The sequence below is a fragment of the Sciurus vulgaris genome (genome assembly GCF_902686455.1).
Source record: "Sciurus vulgaris genome assembly, chromosome: 4".
NCBI lineage: Eukaryota > Metazoa > Chordata > Mammalia > Rodentia > Sciuridae > Sciurus > Sciurus vulgaris.
This window is the reverse complement of record NC_136464.1, coordinates 146960036-146972079: the sequence shown is the minus strand read 5'-3', so window position 1 is coordinate 146972079 and position 12044 is coordinate 146960036. Positions and strand designations below refer to the sequence as shown.

General features: G+C 37.7%; 1 long non-coding RNA gene across 1 annotated transcript; it reads left to right on the top strand.

Moving 5' to 3' along the window:
* The first annotated feature begins 803 nt into the window (after nt 1-803).
* Nucleotides 804-11784, top strand: LOC306659856. Its single transcript, XR_013763470.1, has 2 exons — nt 804-927; nt 10699-11784. It is a non-coding gene; the product is annotated as an uncharacterized lncRNA (long non-coding RNA).
* Nucleotides 11785-12044: the final 260 nt, after the last annotated feature.

Here is a 12044-nt window from a genome sequence, read left to right as displayed (position 1 = left end):
CTAATTACTTCAAGATCAGGCTAATTTATTTTAAGAACTTCACAGTTATACTCCAGGAACAATGACTTCTCTGATTCAATTTGAGAAATGCTTCTCCATCCCCAAATTTAAAGAACAATTAGAGTCAAATCTCAGTTATCCTGGGGGTAAGGATTTAGTGCAGTGTTTCTCAGCCTGGTCAGGCCTAAATCCTCCCTTTACTTTACACATTTTACTATTCTGAAATGAAAATATCAAATAATATAACCTGACTATGTACCTAATCACACAAAAGATATGAAATAAAAATTGAAATATAAAAACAGAAACATAAAGAATGCAACCTAAAATATATGCTTCAATGTTTAAATTCTAAAACATTTCACCAGTAGAACTACCTTGTGTGAGAACTTCTGCTCGGTCCTCTGCCTCCTCTGGTTTTGCATGATTCGGTAATGAATTTAGAAGTAAGCTCTTTGTGACTTAGAATAAGTTACTTATCTTCTCTGAGTCTCAGCTTCCTCATATTTAATGAGAACACCATATCACAGGAATGCTATTTGTAGAACATAAAATATTAAAGCTAAAGTACCTAGTACAATATTGAGTCCACAGTCAGGTCTCAAGAAATGTTAATTATCGACGCATTCCTTGCGAGAGAAGTCAAAGTTACTGTGACTCTAAGGCTTCTTTTCCCCTTGGCAAGATCTACTGGTTGGGTTTAGAGTCTTTCTACAAGGGGAAATGAGAACTGAGAGGAATTCAGAGATTGAACTGTTAAAGAAAGGCCTGATCTTGACTGCTCCCCGGCCCCTTTCCCAGGTGATGAAATGAATAGGGTAGAATTTCCATTTCTTCGCCTTGGCTGTCTTTTAGATGGTGACTTGGTATACTTTCTGACTGCCTGCCTGCCTCTGGAGGAAAGGGTGCTTCGCAAGCTGTTACAAGGTGCGTCCAAGGCTTGACTGTGATTTGGAAAAGTGAGAGTTTGTACCTAGCAATCCATAGGCTCAGATTTTTCCAGGACAATGGTTTGTGAGGGAGAGGGGAGATGGTGGCTGAGAAAATAATGGCATTTGTAGAAGCAGGTGCAGTTGGTGAGGAAAGACAGGGTGCAAGTTATTCTTCTGGTCTATGCTAATAGTGAATTGAAAATTAAGAGGATATTCTTCATAATCTCTGAACAGAATTTTCCAATTTTTCTGTTAAACTGGTCACCTCCAAATAAAATCCTGTAATATATTTTGAAGCAGCTTTCTTAAGAAAACAACTCAACCTATATGCCAAATTTATAGTTTCAGAAAAGGGTGTTTGTTTGTTTGTTTTTGTGCATGGAGATAAATTTTAAAGGTACATTATTTTTCTGTTCATTTAGAAATCTTTGTGAACAATGATGTTCCAGCCATCATATTTTCCTGATTTAGAAAGCACAGCAGAACACAGTCCTTATTCTGCATAGCAAAATAAGCTCTTTTAAAAATCAGCTCAGCAGCATAATGCCGTCCCCTATTTTATACCCTCATAAACAACCTCGGTTGGATGAAAAGCCTGTGGAGGAGCAGGCCTCTCCTGTTCCTGCTTTTTCTAGGTTTCCCTTCCCTGTTTGATTCTCCTGTTTGATAAGAGATCAGGTAACCATGACAACACTCATGGTGGAAGTCCTTTCATTTCTGTGCTTTACATAATCCTGAAAATAAATCTGCTATCTGTTTGACACTTGCTTCCTTTTCTCACAAACTTTTATTTCCTTTAATCTTAGCACAGTTTATACTGAAAGAAACTTGCCACTTCAGAGGATTTGCTGCCATGAATGTGACTTCCTATTAGTAGCAGGTTGACTCTGCATTCGCTGAGGCTCAGATTTCCACCAGGGATTCTCTCTACACACCCTTCAAACTAAATTATAGCTCTATTATCCAGTTATTGAAAACTAGCAAGACGGTGATGTTTCACTTGGGTCTTTTCCAATTTAAGATTTATACGGTCTGAGTCTATGTCATCCAAAATGGCAGCCGTTGTTATTATGTGAGCCCCTAAGGTTCTGGTTTCATGGGAATTATGCTGGCAGGAAACTTGCTGTAAACCACAATGGGTATGGAGCACTGACTTTTTACTCAGTCAAATTTTGATAAGATGGCTTGACCTAATACAAAAATCAAGACTCTAATATAACTTAAAATAGGAATATTGACATTCTGCCTTTGAAATGAGAATATGTATTGTACTTACCTAGAAGTGTAACAACAATGTTGAGCCATACCAAATGACTATCTTCTGTTTTGTCCTCAGGAAAGATCTGATCCCTCCTATCAATTCTAGAAACTTCCATATGATGAAAATTTCCCCTAGAACCAAAGAAATCACTTAGTTTCCTATATTAATGGCTAATGGAGATTTGGACTAGTTGAATACAGCAGAGTTCTTGCTTGGATGGGAAGAAAGTAATCATGGGTCAGAACTAGGCCATTATATTAAAAGCAGACATAGTTCTTATCTTTACCCACTGGCTCATATTGTGTTCAGGCAAACTGTTATTGATTTGATTTATTTCCCTAATGGTTGCGTTCTACTCTCTCTCAGGAACACTAATATGCAAGACACTTGGCTCTTTCTCCCGCATGCCTGCCAATTAAGGGGTATTGAGTTTAATGAGTCTGTTCCACAGCACCCAACTCTCCAGTCTTTATTCAGACAATCTTCTGGGAGTTGGGGCTAAGAGAAAACACTGCAGAAATAAGCAAATGCATTTTCTGAATAAACTTACATTTCCTTTTAAGGATGTTTGTCTTGTCTGGAACACATGACAGCCCAGGTGTACTCACATGAAATATAATCATATCACTGTCATATAAAATGGACATTCATATGACCATAAATCAAGGTGACTGGGTAAGTTCAGGACCTCTGTGTACACTGCAGAGGTTGTGCCTTGGCCAAGGATGTCCAACTGAGAGTGAAAATAAATCCTGCTTATTCTGCCTCATCATAAGGAAGGAACTTTTTTCTAATTCCCAGAAAGACCCTAGTCAACAGTGGTCTTGGATAAAGTAGTTTCAGTTTATCAACATCCATTATTTGACCACTTCTGGATGAACAATGTGTTAGTATCAGGATGCTATGAGGATGAGCATGGTGGAGAAAAGAATAAGATAGAGGACAGAGGTAAAGGGAAAAGTAAATACATAGCCTTCTCAGTCTCTGAACCTTGCACAACACAAAGATAAATGATGAATTTACCTTTAATGGACAACTGACTACAAATTAGCTTTGAATTCCAGATTTGGTATAACCAAGGGGACAAGTTACTTACCTCTTTGTGATTTTGCATCCTCATCTTGAAATGGGATAATCCTGCTCAGAGAATGGTGAAGATTTATTGAGATAATGAACGTAAAGTTCTTTGCACACTGCTCAGCAAATAGTCAGGACTCAACAGATGTTAGCTGTAATTATCATGTTTGTCACTCTCCTCTCCAGCACCTGACCCTGACCCTCAGTGTTAACTTTACCTGCCACTTTTTAGGAGCAGATGATGAGTTCTGTGACCCTGCCAGAGGAAAGGGTTTGGAGGAAGGAGGGAAACTGGAGAACAGGTCATGAACAAACCCCATTTGGACAGGACTTGAGCATTAAGTGCAACACGGAATTTAATCAGCAAAGTGCATTTAACCAAGAAGATTCTTTTAAACCCAAACTAGATTCGTTTAGTTTTTTGTTTTATTTATTTTGCACATCACATCTGTGATTTTAAAGACATTTGTCTGAGGTGGTTAAGAGCTTGCTTATGTTAATTACTACTTGTGAATTTAAAAACTAAAGGGCAATTCATGTTTACTTCTCTGTCAACAATTACCCAGATTGCTGCACACATCCAAGGAAGGGCAAGTCTTTGTCTCTTGTCCAGTGTGGTCATATGATCCTGTCTCCTCTTTAAAGCACAGGAAAGGGCAGGGCCTAGGCCCTCCTCTGTTCACATTTAAATAAAGTATATTATTTTTCCTTCTTTTAAAAAAATTTAACTTGAACTCAACTGAGTTTACAAGTACACATTTAGCTATAATGGGTTCCATGAATGCTTTCTGTGCTGTGTTTATCATCTATTTAAGCTCTGTAGTGATGGAGGAAATTTTAAGCTTGGAAAATATATGTTTACTTGCTTAAAACAAAATGCCACTGTTTGCAGCAAATATGTCTAATTTGGTTATTCTTTGAACTTGTTGATTTGAAATATAGGAATTCCTAGTTTTAAGTCAACACCTTTTTCTAATTTTTTGTTTTCGACAGCTTCAAGAATGCCCAGAAGACCTTGGAATTGGCCCTGGGCTATAGAGTCAGTCTGCTACTAACTGTGATCTTCCTAGTCTTATTTTTTTCATACATAAAATGAAGTTGAACTATTATTTTTAAAAAGGCTGGCTTCAGAATATGAGACACCTGGTACAAAATGAAAGTATGCCAACTCTTCTTTAGAACACAAGAAAAAAAAATATTTTTATGGGTACTAATATAATACTTTTTTTTTCTTTCATAATTTCTCAACTTGTTATGGTAGTTCTAAATTAGCTATTTAATGCTATTCTAGAGAAAAATTAAAAATTTAAATTAGCATGATTTTTACCATTCATCTTTATATTACGAAATGTCTGCTTTAAATGCAAATATGAGCGTGAAACTCATGTGAATCACTGACGCACAATTTGTATTTCATAGCTCCTACATGCATATGTATTTCATCCATGGAACAGTAGAAACTGCACAAAATTGACTCAACCATTTCCATTCATTTTTTGGTATAGACACATTAACACTTTCTACCTTAAAAGGAAAAAAAAAAAAAACCTGTAGACTGCTCTACCTTACCCTTTTCTTTGTTGTCTTCATTTTTAGGACAAGGGGTTGGCTTATACAGAAGGAAGTAATGCAAGCCAGAAGATATGATAAGGTCAGGTTGACTGGAACAGTTGATGATAGCCAAGTACCTTTCCTCTTCTCTGCACATGGCTAGCTTGAGCTTCCTTACAACATGGCAGTTGTGGGATAATCAGACCTTTCATATGAAGCCTGGCTTTCTCTTGAGTGAGTAGTCTAGGTCGTTTCTGGTTTTAACACCATTGCCTTTGTCTGCCTTTGAAGCAAGTTCTGGTTCAGAGCCTTTTGGGGTCGTCATTCCCCTCCTTACTACTTAATCATAGAGATAATATGTTTACCTCATTTGGGTTTTCAGTCTTACCAAACTCCCATATGTTATGGGTCCCTGTGCTTATGGAATACCATCATATACTGTATGCCAACAGGGTAGAAAGGAACTGTGCACACATACTACATGCATCTCCTCCGTGTGCATTTCCCCTGTTGTTCTATTGACATCAGTTTCTAAACACAAATTCCAAGATGAACTCGTTATGAAGATAGATACCTATCATTCAGCCTAGGGTGGGGTCCTTCTGAGCTTAGGTGTCCTAAACCCATGTTAGTCCTGTCTGTCCGGATCCTTAGCTAGATCTCATCTAGGTGACATAATTATATCAGGACCCTGTTCATTCCTGGATATGTTTTATTTATATAGAGTAAATTTATAGAAGGATTCCAGCTTAAGGATTTGTTGATCTGCTCATAGCACATTAAAAATCAGTTTTACTGAGGATACATAGAAATCACTTAATGTAAATGAAAAGTTGGATGATTTTTATAACTATATACCATTGTTCACCTCTCACCAGGTAAGTGGTAACCCCAAAATATTGCCTGAAACTTATCTGGAGTTACTTTCCATTCCCATTCTAGCCCAGATGACGACTCTGCTGATCATGACCTATGTCTGCAGTGAACCCTATGACACATATACCATGACATTTCTGACTTTATTAGGCAAATAACCATTCCAACATGGCAAAATTCCAAGAGGTATGAGAACTGGTGGGAGAAAGACTTGAGTCATTGCCGTTCATACACAAAGTGCCTTTGTGCCAGGCATGATAGCACATGTGTGAAATCCCAGCACCTGGGGAGGCTGAGGCAGGAGGATTGCAAGTTTAAGGCCAGTTTCAGCAACTTAGCCAGACCCCTGTCTCAAAATAAAAAAATAAAAAGGCTTGGATGTAGCTCAGTGGTAGTGCACTTACCTAGATTGTGTGAGGTCCTGGTTCAATTCCCAACCCCTCAAAAAAAAATTGTGACTTTGTGTGAATTTAAGAAGTTCCCTCCTCCAGAAAGTGACAGCTTTCATGATTTAGTAAGCAGAGGCTGGACTGTATTTCAGTCTTTACTTCCCTCCACCCCTTCACTTCCAGTCTGGGCTCCCTTGTTAGACACAACCTATAGAACTGTACCCAGTGGCCTTGGGAAAGGTATTAGTAATCAGAGTAGGGAAGGATAGCCTTGATCCATCCCTGCATGTAACTTGGGCAACTTCTTACTTTTTGGAACCTCCGTTTCTACATCTCCACAATTTGGAGAGTAGAGTTTACTTGCAGAGTTGTCATGGGGACAAAGTTTCCCCATGGAATAAGGCAAAGTCTCTGAGCATAGCCCTTAAAAAATTAGTAATTATTATTGGCTGAAAAGTGTTCCAAGTGCTACTGCTTCCAGCACTATAGCCTAGTAGTTGTAGCATTCCAGGGGTGTCTGCTTCCTTCTTTAACTTTTCAATTACCACGTGTTTTCGAATGTGCTCATTTCCAATTTTAGAACAATAATCAACAGGTACATAGAATGTCATTTAAAAATTTCACTCTGTGGACAACCGTGAGTCCATATTCTCTCCTTCCTTCCCTCTCTTCCTTTTTAAAGCTTTTTAAATACAGGTAGACCTCTGTCAATAGCTTAGTGTTATTTTTGTTTTGTTTTTCACTTTGGCTAAGTCATTTGACCTATCGGGTCTCCATTTTCCTCCTCTGTTATATGGAGGGAAGAAAGATGATAAGGGTTTCTTCTTCTTCTTCTTCTTCTTCTTCCTTCTCCTCCTCCTCCTCCTCCTCCTCCTCCTCCTCCTCCTCCTCCTCTTCTTCTTCTCCTTCTTCTTCTATTTTTTTAACTACAGGGATCAATAGTTATCTGTACACTGGGACTGGAGGAAACATACTCATACTAGAAAGCCATTTTTTATTTGTATTGAATTTCTTCTCATCCGTCTTCCTTTCTCCTTTATTTTTCTGACTATTTATAAGTAGGTAGATATTTGCAACTCTCATCAAAACCCAGTTATAATCTCACAGAAGAGGAAGCACTGAAATTTGAGCCCTGCCTCTCCCAGGCCCTATCTGGCTCCCAGGTGTTATCCTGAGTTGGATGAGTTTGTGAAGAAGGGAAGAAAGGAGGTGAGGGAGGGGAGGGCAACACCAGCTCTGAGCAGCTGATGGGCCACGTGTTGTGACAGATGGAAGTGTTGCAACCATTTCTCATTCTTGACATCTGAGTTATAATGCGATTCAATTGAATTTAGAGTCTTGTTAAAAAAAAAAAAAACTTTACCCTATTTATGAAAGACACCTCTGCCTTTTTATGATGAAAAGTGCTTAAAGAAGAAAGACCATTTATTTTTATAGAAGTGAGACATTTAAAACAACTTGAGACCAATGTAGAAAAAAATTTAAACTTTTATCATGGAGTACACAAAAGCAGAGAGTATTTAATAACATAAGACATCATAAGGATTTTGAATATCACGCATATTCAACATTTATCTGGTTTTATTTGTAGTATCCCTACTACTCACCACCACCCTGCAGATTATTTTGCAATAAATCTGTGTTTGAGTCCATTTGTGTTGCTATACAAAATACCTCAGACTGGGTAATTTATAAAGAACAAAAACACATTTTTCACAGTTCTGGAGGCTGTGAAGTCCAAGATCAGGACACTGGAAAGTACTATGTCTGGGAAAGTCATCTCTGCTTCCCAGTTGCCTTTTTTTGTTTTTGTTTTTTGGGTTTTTTTTGGTATTGGGATTGAACCCAGGGGTGCTCAACCACTGAACCACATAGTCCTTTTTTTATATTTTGTTAGAGACAGGGTCTGACTGAGTTGCTAAGTGCCTTGCTAAGTTGCTTAGGCTGTCTTTGAACTCATGATTCTCCTGCCTCAGCCTCCCAAGCTGCTGTGATTACAGGCATGCACCACCACGCCTGGCCCAGATGGCATTTTGAGCTCTGTGTTCTCACATGACAGGACAGAAGAGCAAAAAGGGTAAAATGCGGTGCAAAGCCTCTTTCTTAAGGGGCCTTATTCTCCTTCACAAAGGAGGAGGGAGTCCTTGTGATGTCGACATTTCATAAAGATTCCATTTTTTAATGGTATAGATTTAGCATCTCTAATCTGAAAATCTGAAATTCAAAATCCGTATTTTTACTATGCCACGCAAAAAGTTTAGGACTTCGAAGTATTTTGGATTTTCAGATTAGTGATACTCAACTAGCAAAATATATGCAAATATTCCAAAATGCAATTAACTCCAAAACCTTTCTGGTCCCAAGCATTTTGAATAAAGGGTACTCAACCTGTATTATGTTGGAGATTAAGTGTCATCATGAATTTTGGAGAGACACAGACTTTTAGACAACAGCAACACAGTCATCTTATCATTGCATCCATAATGTTTTAGCATATATCTTTTTAAAATATAAATATCTTTCAATAAAACAATAAGAATTACAATTATTATGCCTAAAAAGAAAAGAAAAAGAAATTCTTAATATCAGCAGAGTCGATTCTCAAATTTTCCTATTTATCTAAGTTTTTTTTTTTTTTTTAAATAGGTAGTTTAGAATTCAAGTATGGTCCATACACTGTAATTAGTAAATTTGTCTCGTGGGTCACTAATCCAGTGGTTCTCAAAGTGTGGTCTCCAGACCAAGAGCATCGTTATCACCTGGGAACTCACTAAGAAATGCAAGTTCTCTGGCATTAGTAAGACCAACTGATTTAAAATGTCTGGGGATGGGACTTCACCAGCCGTCTTTGTGGTGATAATATCCATGAGAGTTTGAGGAGCACAGCTCTCACCACTGGGTTCATCCCACCCCTGAATTTCTCTGCCTCTCATCCTCAAAATATATTTGTAAATAAATATACAGATATACAAATAAATATACAAATATACAATATATGTATTTGTCAGGCTGGGGTTGTGGCTCAGTGGTAGAGCGCTTGCCTGGCGTGTGTGAGGCACTGGGTTCGATCTTCAGCACCGCATATAAATACATGAATAAAATAAAAGTCCATTGACAACGAAAGAAATATTTAAAAAAAAAAAGAAATTAATCATGTGTCCTTATGGTGGTTAATTTTGGTTGTCAGCCTGAGTGGATTGAAGGATGCCTAGATAATTGCTGAAATATACTCCTGAGTGTGACTGTGAGGGTATTTCCAGAGAATATTGGCATCTGGGACAGTGAACCAAATGGGGAAGACCCACCCTGAAGGTGAGCAGGACCCTCCAAGATGCCAAGGGCCAGAATGGAACAAAAAAGTTAAAGAGGTGGAAGCTACCTATATCTCCTACCTAAGGGACCATTCTTAAGTGGGTGCTTCATTTTATTATTTATTTATTTATTTGCTGCTGTCTCCTATGGAAATCAGATTCTAGGTTCTTCAGCCTTTGAACATGGATTTGGACCAGCAGCTCTCCAGGGGACTTTTGGGCCTTCAGCCTCTGACTGAGGCTATATCAATTGTCCCTCTTTCACTCTGTCTCTGTCATTCTCCTCTCTCTCTCTCTCTCTCTCTTACTCTGAGGCTTCCAGCCTCTTGGACTGAGTAACTACTGGTTTCTCTGGCTCTCCAGCTTGAAGACAGTCATTGTAGGACTATTTAGCCTCTGATTATATAAGCCAATCTAATAAATATCCTCTTGTAATTACATATATTTTTAAAATAATTTTTTTATTGTTGCATAACTATAATGTGATAAATCATGCCATATTTGTATGTACATTATATATACATATATGTGTGTAAACACATATACATATATCTGTATACACACAACACACACACACACACACACACACACACACACACACACACATGCACACTGTGGTTCTGTTCTTATTGAGAAAACAATAAGAACTGACTAATAGCACTGACTAATTCAGTGTTACATTATTTCCCACAGGCTGGTCCCACAGGCTAGATATTGCAGATTACTTTTCAATAATAAATTAATATTATTTCTTAAAGAAAATAGACAGTGCCTATGTTCCATGTGGAGACATGGATCAATTTATTTAGATATTGAAAAGTCAGCATGGTGGACTACTATCAGACGGCAGTATTGCTTACTGTTTGTTCTGTTGGCTTGAAAATGTGATTAAGAGAAACTTATATTTTGGAATTATTTGGCTTTGTTTTTGTTATCGGAATGGGAAATACAGCCAGTCCTCTATACCTGCAGGCTCTGCATCTGTGTATTCAGTCAATCATGGATCCAAAATATTTGAAAAATAAATTGCATCTTTACTGAACATATATTTTTTGGACCTTTTCCCTTGTCATTATTTCCTGTACAATATAGTATAATAAGGATTTAAATAACATTTACATTGTACTAGGTATAAGTAATCTAGAGATGATTTAAAATATCTGGGTGGATGTGCATAGGTTATTTGCAAACAGGACACCATTTTTACATAAGGGACCTGAGCATTTGAAGATTTTGGTATCCTTAGGGATCCTGGTACCAATCCCTACAGATACTAAGAGATGAATGTATTCCATTTTCAGACTTAATATTATGCCTGCTGAACCAGATTATAGGCTTTTGAAGAACATGGATAAGAAGCTGACACACCCAGTGGTGTGATGGTAAGCCAGATCTCCAAAGGACCAACCCAGCCCTGATTTATAATATCTCTGTGTTGTAAATACTCCCCCATGGCCAATTTTGGGCAAACAATGTGATGCCTCCAAAAACAGACTTGAGAAGAGATGGCACAATCAACAATCAACAGCCAGCAGGAGCCAGCTTTTGCACACACTGGCCAGTCAGTTTAGAATGTCCTGAACAGCCTCAGTAGCTTGGCTAGTTTAGGCAAATCCCACTATTTTTCTTTGACTCTATGAATGTGAACTAAGAGGCATTTGATGATTAATTTCATGTGTCATGGAGCTTGGTTGGGTCATGGAGCCAGATATTTAGTTGTATGTTACTTTGGTTATTTCCATGCAGGTATGTGGGTTTTTAAAATGAGATTAACATTTATTTGTTTATTTTTTTACTGCTTGTTTACTAGGCTGGAAGGGATTGTCCAGTCAGTCCTGGCTCTGCAGTGCTGCTCAAATAGGGGAGATTAACATTTAAATCATTGGACTTTTAATAAAACAGATTACCAGCTATAATGTGGGTGGGCCATATCCAGTACTTGAAGGACTTAGTAGGAAAAATCTAAGTCTCCCAAGAAAGAAAGAATTCTACAGTCTGCCTTTGGATTAGAACTGCAACTCTTCCTTGGGTCTCCAACACACCCTGCAGATTTTGGATTTGACTAACTTCTACATTCAAGTGGACCAATCCCTTGGGAATCTCTGTCTCTGTGTCTGTGTCTCTTTAATCTCTTTCTGTTTCCCTATGTATACTTAGTAATGAAAAGATTGATCAATGAGCAGACATTCTACAAGGAAAGTAGTTATTTACTGCATGGCATATTGTGTGGAGATGGAATTGAGTGTGACCAGAGGTTGTTTTATTTATGGATAGAATAGACACCCCTTACGTGGTTTTTGTAATCCTGAAAAAGAAATGTATTTTTCATTGTAATCCTACCTGCACATCCACACAAAACCAGTTTTATGAATAAATCCTTGTCCTTACTATTTGCAATGCTCTCTGATGTTTTTGTTATTTATTTTCCATAAAACTACATTTCCATACAGTTTAAAAACTTTTATTTAAAAAAATGTTAATCATAACTACAATTTACAAACTCCTAAAAGGCTAGGTTCTGCAGTTGGACAAACCCTGATTAAATGACCCTTCTCCCCTAAGTATTTTCTTATTTAGATTTTCTATGGCATTTGAATTTTTCACTTCACTCACATAAGGTAAGGCCCCTATGGCTCCTTTTTAAAAT